General features: G+C 40.4%; 1 protein-coding gene across 19 annotated transcripts in view; it reads left to right on the top strand.

Annotated features, from left to right (window-relative positions):
• The window catches only part of Baz2b (bromodomain adjacent to zinc finger domain 2B), a 306,980-nt gene that overhangs the window by 82,099 nt on the left and 211,349 nt on the right, over nucleotides 1–13,532 (top strand). For all 19 annotated transcript variants that reach the window (XM_029536235.1, XM_029536246.1, XM_021191954.2 and 16 more), the window contains exon 3: nucleotides 7,417–7,764. The gene's annotated coding sequence lies outside the window, so the exon portion shown is untranslated. The remainder of the gene's footprint in view (nucleotides 1–7,416; nucleotides 7,765–13,532) is intronic.

Below are 13,532 nucleotides of genomic sequence, written 5' to 3'. Positions count from 1 at the left end.
AAAAAAAAAAAAAAAAAAGGTAACTAATACAGACCTTTCCCTAGCTAAAAATCTGAGTTTGGAAACAAAACAAAACAAACAACAACAACAAAAAAAACTTGCTATGAGTTGGCCTATTACTATGGCTTTTAACGATGTACATTGTCTCCTGTGGCCAATGGAAGATGTTCATATTGCTCTCCTTGAACTGACTCCCAAGTCCTCTTGACAAGGCATCAACAATTGTTAATGGTTTCCATACTTAGTAGTATGGCAGGGTATTCTAAATCCATCCTGAGTATTTCTGCCCCAAACTTGGAATCAGCTCCTGCTTCTGGCAATTCTCTGGCAGATGGTGTTTAGCTGCTGTAACCTGAGAGCAGTGCTTGTGTGCGGGTGAAGTCACACTAGTCCTCGCCTCTTGATATTTACAGTGGGCACATGCTAAGAAATAGGCCGTTTTAAATATAAACTATAGAATGAGTTCATTTTAAAGCAGAGCAGTTTTTCCTGATTCTCATCTGGTCCACAATCAAAGGTTAATTTCCTCCAAACACCTGCTTATTTATTTGCTCATTCCCTGACTATGAATGAAGACCCCAGGGGCAATAGCTCAAAGACATTGTTACTGATAACAATAACAATTCATTGTTACTCTGAGATTCTTTTTCTTAGGGTTCTGCAGGGTTGTATGATTACAGAGTAGGGTTCACTTGGTGCCTGCTTGCTTGGGGCTGAATACATGTGTTAAGCACTGAGCCACACCCCAAGCCCTCAGAGCCTTTGGAAAAGACATGGCCGATTCTTTCCTGTGCAGGTTTGCCATCAAAATACAAGCTCGTCATTTCATGGAGTGTCTTTTAAATATTCAATTCTAGTTTGAGTTCGCAAAGTTCTCCAACCAAGTCTACTGAACAGATTTTACAAGAAAGTCACAAACTTGTTCCTTCCTTTTGCCGCGCTGCCCCGCCTCCTCCTGGGTAAAGTTGTGTTTGCCGGTTTCCTGTATCATTCCCTTGACAACAGCGTGGGTAAGACACAGAGATGGGGCACATACACCTTTCTCCCCTTACCTGCTTTTTGATGCAGTGTTCTCCCCAGTTTACTGTTAAGTACTCTTTGTAGCATTGGGTCATTCCTGAAGATGAGCCTAGCACTCAGCTGTGTAGCAGTGTCATAGGTTATCTGTCCACTGTCCTACAGCAGACACTTGCTTTATTTCTGAGCCTTTTCTGTAATGAGCTGAAACTGTATACCCATTTTCATCATTTTCAGTTGGATTTTTGGAAGTGTGATTTGCTATTCCGAAAGTACATACTTGTATAACTTTGTTAGAAGCTGTGAAATTTACCATGTTGGGATTTTCTTCTCCATTTTGTACTCAAATAAACTAAAATGTAAAAATGGGGTATGGGCCACCCCATTTCTCACATGAGCTTTTCTAGGAGATTGTACTGTAAAACTTAGATTTTTTTTTTTTTTGGCAAGTTAATGGATGAGTAATAGTATCTGAGTGATTTAATTTGCATTTCTCATTGTACAATGGTTGGGAGTATTTTCACTTAAGAAACATTTGCATTTTTTCATGTAAAATCTGTTTCTATCTCTTGCATTTTGCTGCCCAGTTCTTTTCCTCTCTGTCTGAAACTCCTCATTTTATGTCAGGTTATGAGTTATATGTGTGTGGAAAAGAGCATTTCCTAGCCCATGATTTATGGATTTACTTTGCTCTTGAGGGGTCCCCCCTCTTCCATAAAAATAATTTGATGTGATGAAATTCAGCAGTCCTTCACTGTACTGTATATGATTTCAACATGGTTTGGAAGGTTTTCCCTGCCTCTAAGGGATTCCCCTATAGTTCTACACTACAAGATGCACATTTTATATGGAACCATCTGATTCTTGGAAAGAGCGAAGTTTATCTTTTTCAGTATGGAAACTTGGTGAGTTAAACACTAGTTAAAGGCTGTCTGTGTCTGCTGTGAGACACACCTTTTGTCTGTGTTACATATGTGTTGTCACATCTGTGTCTGCTGTGAGACACACCTTTTGTCTGTGTTACATATGTGTTGTCACATCTGTGTCTGCTGTGAGACACACCTTTTGTTGGTGTTACATACATGTCGTTATTTGAGTCGGATTTGCATCCTTGTCACTTAGCAACAGCTAACTTATAAATGCTTCACAATAATTCAGTGTCTAGTCTGATTGCCCTCCACTCTGCCTTTCCTCCCCTCAGGAATGTTGAAGTGAGTCTCTGCTTATGCTGGTTAGTTACCACAAACACTTTGAGAGAGGAAGTCAAGTCGGGGGAGGCAAGGCGAGAAGAGCCGGAGAGGAAGGGAAGAGTCTGGCCCACTAGGGAATCTTTGTTCAAAGTTGGGTATATATATTTTGAAGAAGTTTTATACTTGACTTTGGTAGCTACCATTAAAAATAAAAGCCTGTCGAACACAACTCTGATTGCCAACCATCTGATGACTGGCATTTTTCTACACAACCTGGACTGTAGTTAGGGACTCCAGCCAGGACCCAATTCCCTAAGCTAGCAGTCCCTCTACCCTTCCCCCACTCATTCTTCACCTTAATTCTGTTATCCTTTAGTCAAACTGAAAATTTGCCCCAGATTATCGGAGTTTAAGCCTCCAATGCCACTACCTGCTACAGAGTCTTTTGTGAATTGTTTATTTCACTGTATTTGTTATTAGTTATTATTTTGATATAGAGTCTTGCTGTGTAACCCATGCTGGCCTTAGACTTGTGGGACTCTCCCTCAGTCTCCCAGCGGCTGGAGGACAGGCCTACACCGCTATTCTAAACAATCATACTCTAGCCTATCGTTTGCACCGCCTGTGCAGTTAGTATTCCTTTAAAGCAAGGTCAATCATGTTAATCCTTTACTAACATTTGCTGGCTCTCAGGATAAATCCCCCCACCTTACCATAAAACCTTAGCCTTTCAGTATCAGATGGCAGCCTCCTCCTCCGCAGTTTCTCCATCTCTGTCATTTCTTCATTCTGCATATTATTATTATTATTATTATTATTATTATTATTTTGTTTTTTTCAAAATAAGGTTTCTCTGTGTAGCACTGGCTATCCTGGAATTCACTCTATAGCCCACTCTAGCCTTGAACTCAGAGATCCATCTGCCTCTGCCTCTGCCTCTGCCTCTGCCTCTGCCTCTGCCTCTCAAATACTGGGATTAAAGGCTTGCAATACCTCAGTCCATCTTAACTACATTTCCTGGCAGGGGCTGTGTAAACAGTGATTTTTGAGTTTAGAATACCTCTCTTCCCTCAGTCCCTAACCTCTTTGGTCAGATAAGTTCTTAGAATGAGATCCCATTCAAACACAGTCTTTGATAAAGCCTTTTAAGCCCAGTCACAATTTAGCAACTCCATTTTTTTAATCTCACAAAACTTTATTGTGTTTTTATAAAGTGGATTGTCTCTTAGCAATTTTGCACTTTCAACATCAAACAGAAAGCGAGTTCTTCATGTTTTTGCAGCTTCTCACACAGTGCATAGCATACAGCAAGCACTCAAGCATAGAATAGTGCAAGCACTCAAATTCAGTGAGTGAAGACAAACATTGATTGCTTCATTAGCAACTGGGACAGAAACAAGATGTGACCTGGCTAGCTCAGTGCACTACAGAGCTGTGTCCTTTCCCTTCCTAACACTGCCATCCTTAAACATAGTTCCTTCTGTTGTGGTGCCCCCAACTATTGTTATTTTGTTGCTACTTCATAACTGCAGTTTTGCTACTGTTGTGAATCATGATGAAAATGATACTTGACTCCCAATAGGGTCGAGACCCACAGGTTGAGAACCTCTGCTATAGTGTGTGTGTGTGTGGGGGGGGTTGTTGTTGTTGTTGTTGTTGTTGTTCAGACAGAATCCTTACTCTTTTCGGAACCACTGGCAGTATTAATGGTAACAAATTGGATCTCTCAACCTTAGTCCTTAAACCAGAAGTTGCTTTATAGAAACAAGTATAACACTTTATAGTTCATAGTGGTCCATAATTAGTCTGTAGAGCAGGTAGATGGTACACAGAAGTTCAGAATTAAGATTAGAAGAGATTGCTCCATCATTAAATCCTCTCACGACTATGCACATGGTTAAATGCTGAATTAGGTGATCTCAGGTAGAAGACGAAGGGCTGTGGGAACCGGATAATTTTATAACTATAGTAATTATTTTATCTGATTTTTCTCAACTCTTGAGTTAATCAGTGCAAAGATCAAAGAGAAACCATGGAAAAGGGATGACATGATCGCCACGGGAAGCAGAGCTTTGTCCAAACGTGCCAGTGCTGGAATGCTATAGCCTGGGGTTCCTACTGTATCATTACTTTAAAATATCAGTTTAAAAGATAGGCTAAATTGTCCAGTGTGGTAGCACATGCCTGTAATCCTAGCACTCGGAAGGCAGAGGCAGGTGGATCCCTGAGTCCCAGGCTAGCTTGGTCTACAAGGTGAGTTCTAGGACAGCCACAGCTATGTAGAGAGACTGTGTCTCAAACAAAGTGTGTGTGTGTGTGTGTGTGTGTGTGCATGTGTATGTGTGTAATATCGGATAATGAATTGCTTTCAATAACTAAATGACATGAAAGGATCCAAAGCTGTATTTTAATATAAAAATGAAGTTTTTATTAGTGATAGGAAAATATAGAAATTGGTTTAGAATTTTAGATATCAAATATTGATTTACATCAAATTTTGTTTTGTGGCAGTTTGAGACTGCCACCAAAGAATTTCCTGATTATATAAGAAACTCTTGATTATAAGTTTTCAAATGTTCTGAAAAGACATTAATATAAAACTCTTTACTATAACTTCTTGTTCACTTCTTGTGTTCAAAGCTTTTACAAAGGCCAAGGCTCAGTTTGCAGCTCGCTTTGCTGTAGGTCACAGAAAGGAGAAAGACAACTTTTTGTTGGTGATGGCTTCAATGTAAATTTCATGTACACACTTTCAAAACATTTTGAATTCTGGTTCTATAATCATTCACAGGAATGATACTTTTTTATAGTAACTAGTTGATTATTATGTATGCACACATATTTTTCTTTCTGATGTTCCCATAATTTAGTTACTATACTTTTCCCCCATACCTCTCCCCCACACACTAAAAGCCAAGCAATGTAAATCACATATCCTTATGAAACCCATTGTTTGGAAACCAACTTAGTATCTTTAGATCAAATTTTACTTTAAAAGATTGTAAAAATACATATTTGGAGGGTATTTGCATGACATATTTAAGCAGAATAACACTCTGGGTTGTAGAAGTTATGGTGTACCATTCGTGTTTGTTTAAGGAGAATTGCATAGTAAGAGAACTCTGGAAATCAAGACAACTTGAAAGCGTCCCCTATTCCTTAGTCTCCTAACCTGACGTTAACTAGGTAGAGTATCAGTAACAAATACTGAAATATCAACATTCAACTTTATATACAGAGCTATTGCTAAGCTCCATCTGAATAATGACCACCATTATAGAATGTGAGAGTTTCCCGATGTGACTTAGGATCCTAGTCTACATGTTACCCTTCATATTTACATTTTAATCTGTGTTTATCTGGACATTATTAGTCAATTCTGAGATGGTGGAATTGGTGACCTGGTCATACATGTGCAGAGCTTGGCCTCTGAGTTAATTAAATATGAGTTAATAATATATTGTAGGAGAATTATTGTCTTTATTACAGTTATTAGGTAGTTACTGAAATTATAGTTTGTAAGGAGCGCAAAGCCTGGCAAACTCAGGATTAAATCATGCATTTGAACCTTAGGCCAGCTTTACTAGAGAGACAGTCTGCTGCTAAAAGAGAAATTGTATGTCATTGAAATTAAATGCTTTTCTGGGGATGGAAGATTCCAGGTTTTAATGAAATTACTGAGTGTGGTGTAGTGAAATGATTAAAATCTGTATTCCGGGAATGTGGCAGGGAAAAAAAATCAATAAGTGCTAGCACAGCTTTGCCGCTCAATGTGAATCCTAAGATTGAAATAAACTACTACAAAAATAATAATTAAAAACATATCAGCACATTAATTTATTTAGCATCAGTCTCCCGAGACATCATCTTCACTAATTTTTAGCATACATTACTATGTAATGAGCAGCCGTCTTTTCAGATGCCCCTATTAGACAGCAGCATCGCTGCCCTTCCCCCACGCTCCTGCCTCGCAATCATTGTACTTGCACTTATTATGTTACAAATGACCGAGGTAAGGCTGACATTCTCAGAGCATGCAAAAAGACCTAGTCTGCCAGCTTTTTTTTCCCTTCCTAATGAAGCAGCTTTGTGAAATCTCCCCATGTGTTAATACTAATGAAGATCCTCCAGCACAATTAAAATCACAGCCAGTGGCGGAGGAGGAAACAGAAAACAATAGCATCCTTTAAGATACATCTAGCCACATATGCACGTATAAAATAATATATGGGCAAATCATTCTCTGATAACTGCATTTTTACTTGGTCTTCATTCTGAAAACTAAATTATCTAATTTGTAATTACACAAACTTCAAGAGTTTATTGTGTTCTTAAGGGGGGAAAAGAACATCTTAAATATTTTTTTTTTAATTACCTTTCTTTCTTCATGGGTAATAACGTGTACTAAGGTTAAGAAATTTTCTTTTTTAACTCGTTTTCAGGAGGCTGCGGGTACACTGTTGGAGGGAACGGGGTGTTCTTTACCTTTAGTTTAACTTGATTGGTTGAAGGGAATTGGGGAGTGGAAGGTTAAAAATTGAGATAGCCAGCTGACATTCTGGGGCTCTGATGGAACACAGCGCGTTTAGTTGGTAATGGGCTATTGGTCTTTTAAAGTGTTTAGTTCTTACAGTTTAACTAGCTTTTTTTTTTTTTTCCCTAACCGAAACTAGAAAAAAAATGAGATTACGGCGTACAGATTATACAAATAACTGTAAAAGAACTTAGTGTTTATTCATTTGAATATTATTTTGACTCACACCATGAACATCACAACCAGTTTAATTCGTCCATGGAAAAGCATTAGTAGTTTACCTTGAGATCGCCTTGCGCCCTGCTTTTTTAAGCCCTAGCATGCACAAATTTTTGGCATATTAATTTAGCGTGTAGACTCTAACACAAATCCTAGTTTACAAACATAAAAGTTGGTGGAGATGGCTAATCTGTGTTCCCTAACAGTCCGTTTACGTTTTTTTAAAAAAAATTAAGTATTCAGTTCTGTGCCCCCCGCCCCCCGAAAAGCAAAACAAAACATTTAAGTTTCTTAACTTTTTCTTGGGACGAGGAGCGGTGCGAACTCAAAGATACACTATTCTTGGAATGAAGACGCAGCCCCCTCCCTTGGCTCCTTTTAGAGCTGATAGGTCATTTATTATTGGAACTGAAATGGTATAAACAATTCTCTCGCTCTTTTTTCCCTTGTTAACAGCAACTTTCATTGTTAGAGAGAGGAGAGAGAGAGAAGCCTTGTTGGTTGACGTCACTTGGTTCATGAAGCCTTCGCCTAGAAGTGAAGCTGCTGAACAAACCTTGAGAAGAATCATCTCCTGCTTCAATCTGCTGCTGGATAGGAACTAATCAGAGAGCGAGCGGCGGAAGACGGGGACGGAGGGAGCCAGGGCTTTCGCGATCACGGATCTCACCTCCACTCCAACTCCCCAGACTTTCTGGCAGGAATTAGGAGAGAAATAAGGAGGCGGTGGGGATTCCGAAAAGCTTAACCCGCACCCGGGAAGGGCGAAAATCCCTTCCCCCGCAACTCAGTTCGAAAGTGAAGGTGAGTTGAGAGCCGGGGTGCGGGGGTGCGGGCGAGGTGGGTTCCGGGCGGAGAGCGGCGGCTGCGGGCTGGAGCCCTCCCGAGGCGCCCGCCGCTGTTTACCCGCGCGGCCCGGTGTGGCTCTTTGTTGTGCGGCTGCGACGCAGCGGTGGCTCTGGGGTCCCGACTAGAGTCCCGGGCGGAGGGCGCGGGGCGCGGGGCCCTGGTACCGGGCGGGGTGGGGGGTGCGGGCTCCGCGGAACGGAAACTTTGCTGGGAGTGCGGGCGCGGGCGGGCGGGCGGGCGGGCGGACGTGCGAGCGGCCGGGCGGGCCTCGTCCCTCCATTGTGCCCGCCGCCCTCGCCGCCGGCCTCGCCGCGTCCTCTAGCCCGGCCCGCTGCGGCGCCCCGCGGGGCAGCTCCCGAGGCGCCGGGCCCTGGCCGCCCCCGCCTCCGCCCGGGGCCCGCAGCCTCGCTCCCGCGGACCCGCGCCAGGCCGCCGGGGCTCCGGAGCCGGGTGGGGGTGGGGCCGCGGCCCCGGGCGGCGGGTACCGGGCGGCTCGGCTCCGGGCGGGCTCGGGGCGTCCCGGGGCCGCGGCGGCCTGGCGGGCTGGGCTCCGGGTCCTCGGTCTCCGCGCCCTCCCTCCCCCGCGACGCCCCGCTCCCCTCCCCTAAAGTAGTTCCGCGAACCCCAGAATTGGGATCGGGAAAGGCTAGGAAGTGTGCCGAGACTCGGAGCCGGCCCCGCGGGGTGGGGGCTGGCTCCTCTTCCCCTCTCCTCCGTGTTTATCTTTTGTGTGTTGTTTCCTTGTGAAGAGAGAAGCAGCTGCAGTCCGTGGCCGAGTTGTTGAAATTTATCCCTTTGTGTATATTACAATATCCTCCATTTTTCCCCCTGCCCTCTAAACAACAAGCGTTTCGCCATCTTGGGCAATTTTTATTCCCAAGTCTGTCTGTCTCTTTTAATTTTTAAGGAAGGGAAAGGAGCCATAGAAATGCAAAAAGTGTGCCTGGATAAGGCTCAAAGTTAGGAACGGTTCAGGGGGCCGTGTGACGTCATGTAAACTTTTATCAAGAAAATTTCCCCAAAGTGGTTTTTTGCTTTCCTCAAAATTTTCTCGTTTTTTCGGAATCGTGTAACTTAAAGGCTAGTGATAAGTTGTGCACTTTATTTTTGTATTTTGCATTCAGAACGGATCGCAAAACCCTCCATGTTTGGTAACAAGTGGAAGATTATTTTTTAAAAAATGATCGAAACTTTACTGTGCCACTTAGTATCCACCTAGTTTTGTGCACGAGGGTTTTCTTTAAAATTTTAAGTGTATTTGTAACAATATAGTTCTTTTCTTACGAGGTTCCACAGATCTAACAAATTGAGCTTAGTTAATATTTATATATCCATCACTTGGGGTATCTACCTCCCCTTTTACAATTGTGTTCTCCTCTTTCGTGTTTTTTACATTTTAAAAGAATTATACAGAATATCAGAATATTCAGATTCTTGATACTTCTACATCTTAGTAATGAATATTAAAGTCAAAGGGTTGGCAAAAATGTAGTTTAGCATATAAAAGGCAGAATTAACTTTAATGCATAATTTACAATCTTTTGATGTAAACTTTATTAACCATCATAAAATAATGATTAAAAACTACAATTTCAATTTGTTTGTCGAAAATAGTTTTTCACCTTACAAAAAAAAGTTGAGCTGGTCACATGACCCTATTTAATGTTACACTCACTGAGGAGTATATAAATAGGCACAATAAATTGAATGGAAAAGTAACTCTGTCTCCAGTAGTCATTTTCAGTCAGCATATTTACATCTCTTCTAACTGGGACCTGAAACTGTATTTAATTTGCATTCCCTTTGTCTTCTGGGTTGGGGAAAAAACATTGACTACAATGAACTTACAAAAAGCAGCTAATAGAAAAATTCTAACTACATTAAGGAGATTGTCTAATATTCGAAAACTTCCATTGTAAGTGGTATGTTTGAAGTGTCTGTGGAATATTCTGTGCTGTTTTTTGCTATTTACTCAGAAATGTGCTCTGTGTAAAATGCTACATAGAAATCTTAACTGAATTGAGTATCTGCTGTTTAGTGAACTGTAGGTAGGTGAACAATGTTTAAATAGTTAAAAGCACATAGAACAGATGGCTCTAAATTATACATGCAACAAAGGACTAGAAGATTTGGCAGATTATAAATGGAAGCAACAGAGGATAAGCAGGTTAAGAAAATGGTAGTTAAGTCCGTTGCTGTCTCACACCTATTGTAAACACTGCTGCACAATCAATAATTTAGATGACACTACGGCATTTGTGTGTCTCAGTAGAAAAGGAAGATCTTACAAATATTTGCAGCAAATGCTGAATGTATATTTAAGCGACGGTGACAAAGAGTTTTATTTTTTAGGAAAACAGGTTGTGTGCTTTTAAAATACGAAGTTATTTATCAGAACTTAGTATGTTCATGTAATGGTTTTCAGAGAAATAGAACTAGGTACGTATTTTAAAATCTAGATATTGTTATCTGAAATGTTGGTTAAACTAATACAATGATTAGGGTAAGCTTGCTCATTCACTCTTTATGCTTGTGAAAATGGGGTCTTAGCTGCTTAGTCTTGGCAAATGCATGGATTACAATACTGTCGGCCTCATTTACTAAATAGTGTGTGAAGTGAAAGAATATATTTTAGTTTTCATATTTGAGTTTTGTACATAACACTATGATTTAACTTGATGAATGTAGTTTACTATTTATTTATAAATGTAAATATTTTGTGGGATTCTGGTCTCTCTGGAAGGATCAGAGTGTATTTAGCTTTTTTAAAAGAATAGAATATCTTAAAAAGTGTTGGACTTAGCTGAAATTTGCTTTTAGTGTATATAAGCCACTCATTTAAAATGCACACAAGCTGTAAGGGAAAGCTAGGAATTCTGAACGTGTTGCCCTTTCTCTCATTTCTTTGTTTGCATGTTTATTATAGAGTTGCAGTGTAAAGGAGCAGATGTTTTGCCAAACATCCTGATGTGTTGCTTTTTCTTATGGGAGTGCATAGCTGCTCCTTCTGATGCATCAACTTGACAGCTGGTTGATTTCATGGAGCTGCTAAGAAGCCATTAGTGGTGTCATTGAATTGAAACAGAACAGTCACTCCCAGCTTGAACTGCAATTGTTAATGTCTTTGTTGCTACTTTTGTGTTACTATACAAGATGTGGGATACCACCTTTGCACAGAAGTTCAAGGTTTCTGTCTTATCTCCTTGAGTGGGTGGAAGGTAGCACATTAGATCTTGATGACACATAGGTGTAAAGATTTCATACAAGAAAGGGCTTTGAAATTGTAGTTTCAGAGTGATTGAACTAGTCTTTCTTAGAAAACTAACATCAACAACAAAAAGAAACATGGTATAGTGCAAAGAAAGTCATAAAGTGGAATTGACCCCTGTATGAAATTATGTAATCAGGGTTCAGTGATTGTTTAATATACTTAATTTCCTAAGGGATTAATCAAATTGTCTAGTAAGTATTTTAGGAGGTTTTTTAATTACAGAAAATTAAATATTTTGAGTAATAAAGTCTTAAAATATTGTGGTTTACTTAATAAATAGTGGCTCATTTGGCTTAATGTTTCTTTAAACTTTTACTGTGGGAAGTGATCAGAAAAAGAAATAATTATTGGAGAATAAACCATTCTGCTTGTAGTTTTCTAACAAGGCCAAAATTCATAAGACTTTAAAAATTCATAAGACCCTGTTCTAAATTTTTCTCCTAGTAGCTGTTTAATGATTTTCTTAAACTAAAGTCATGCGTTTGTTGCAGCAATGGCATTTGTTGTGCTTGTTTTGAGAGGCAGCATCTCGCCTGCAGCTTCTTGCTGACTTGTCCAGGGTCTTCCCTTGGCTTCAGGAGGGGTGGCATCCCAGGCTTGTGCCACTTTAACCTGTGGCTTCAGCCCGCCTGGGACTTAGTATTCCAGCTGTATCATGTTCCTGAGCTTTGTACTTTTTCTGATTACTCGCATAGTTTTGCTGGTAGGAGGAGAAATAAGAAGGAGCGCAGTGTAAGAATAAAGGCTACTGGGCTCTACAGACAGAGGTGCGTTGTAAGAAAACCACAAGGAAAGAAAACAGCTGATGGTGGTGTCAGAATGCAGTGTGTTTTTTTATTTTTGAGACCCTTTTTAATCCCAATATTTATTAATTTTTCTCAAAGTTTTAGATCTTAAAGTAGAATAAAATTTAAGAACTCTTCAAAGAGTATAACTTACTTTAAAACATATATACATAAAATGTAAAATTGATTATTGGAAGGCGTAATTTGCTCAAGAAAGTCCTATTAAAAGGACTTCCTGTAGAAAAGGAAAAAAAAAAGACTCCCTATAAAGTGGTGGGGCACACTTTTAATGCCAGCCCTCTGGATCTCTGAGTTTGAGGCCAGCATGATCTACAGAGTGAGTTCCAAGATAGCCAGGGATACAGAGAGAAACCCTGTCTCAAATAAAACAACAGAAAATGACTTCCTGTATAATATGAGCAAATTTTCAACTTGTATGACACACCTCTGAGTGATTCTGGGATTATTTTCTGAAATCATAAGTATATGGAGTCTTTACTTTAGGGAAGTCATGCATTACTGTCACTAAAGTTAGAGTTTATCTTGAGGCAACACAACACCCTAGTCTTTGTATTGTAGCCATAAAGTTCCTTAAAAAGCAACTTATTCTGCTGAATTAAACTGTATGGATCTCATTTTAAAAGAAGATTCATTTGTATTATTTCTAATTATGTGGTGGTGGGGGGGAGTTGGGAGTAGTATTTTGTGCAGGTGTGTGCAGGTTCCCCCCCCCCCCCCCAGATCAGAGGAGTCAGATTTCCTGGACCTGGAGGTACAGGCTTTTTTGAGCCACCCAGTATTGATTCTAGAACTAAACACAGGCCCTCAGAGTTCCTGAGACACCTCTCTAGCCTGTGGCCAGCTTCTGAAGAACCGAATTTACTTACTAGATACCTGTGTCAGGCCAGATTATGGTGAATTGAGTTGCTTATTAAGAATTATTTAGGGGGCTGGTGAGATGGCTCAGCGGGTAAGAGCACCCGGCTGCTCTTCCAAAGGTGCAGAGTTCAAATCCCAGCAATCACATGGTGGCTCACAACCATCCTTAATGAGATCTGATTCCCTCTTCTGGGGTGTCTGAGGACAGCTACAGTGTACTTACATATAATAAATAAATACATTTTTTAAAAAAAAAAGAATTATTTAAAGATGCATGAAGGTTTATCTCAGAGTCAGAGGTAGTATGGTAGTTCCAGCAGGTACCCCTCTCTTTCAGAGGATCTCAGCATGATATGGTAAGGGGGACAGTGCTGGGCAAGTCTGTATGAGTTTAAACTTGAATCCACATGTGTTCCTGTTGCTCATGTTACTTAGAAACTGTGGCTGGCTGGGCTTGTTAGTGCACACCTCTAATCCCAGCAAGTGGGGGACCGAGGAGGGCAGATCTCTGGGTTTGAGGTCAGCTTGTTCCAGGACAGCCTGAAAGCCAGGGCCACACAGAGAAACCCTGTCTAAAAACACCTAAAAGCTAAACAAAAACAAAATAACACATGAATAATAAGGATATTAATTTCATTTGCAAAAAAACAGAGAGAGTTATAAAATATTCAGAACATCTACTGGAAGCAGGGAAGTTAAATGAGTTTATATGACTTTTAAATCTGTCTTGAGTTTTGTTTGATTTGTGACAACTCAAGAGTTTGAGCTATAAAATACTTAACAGTTAA

The sequence above is a fragment of the Mus pahari genome, chromosome 3 (genome assembly GCF_900095145.1).
Source record: "Mus pahari chromosome 3, PAHARI_EIJ_v1.1, whole genome shotgun sequence".
NCBI classification, from domain to species: Eukaryota; Metazoa; Chordata; class Mammalia; order Rodentia; family Muridae; genus Mus; species Mus pahari.
Note: the sequence above shows the minus strand (reverse complement) of the source record. Positions and strands in the feature narration are given on the sequence as shown.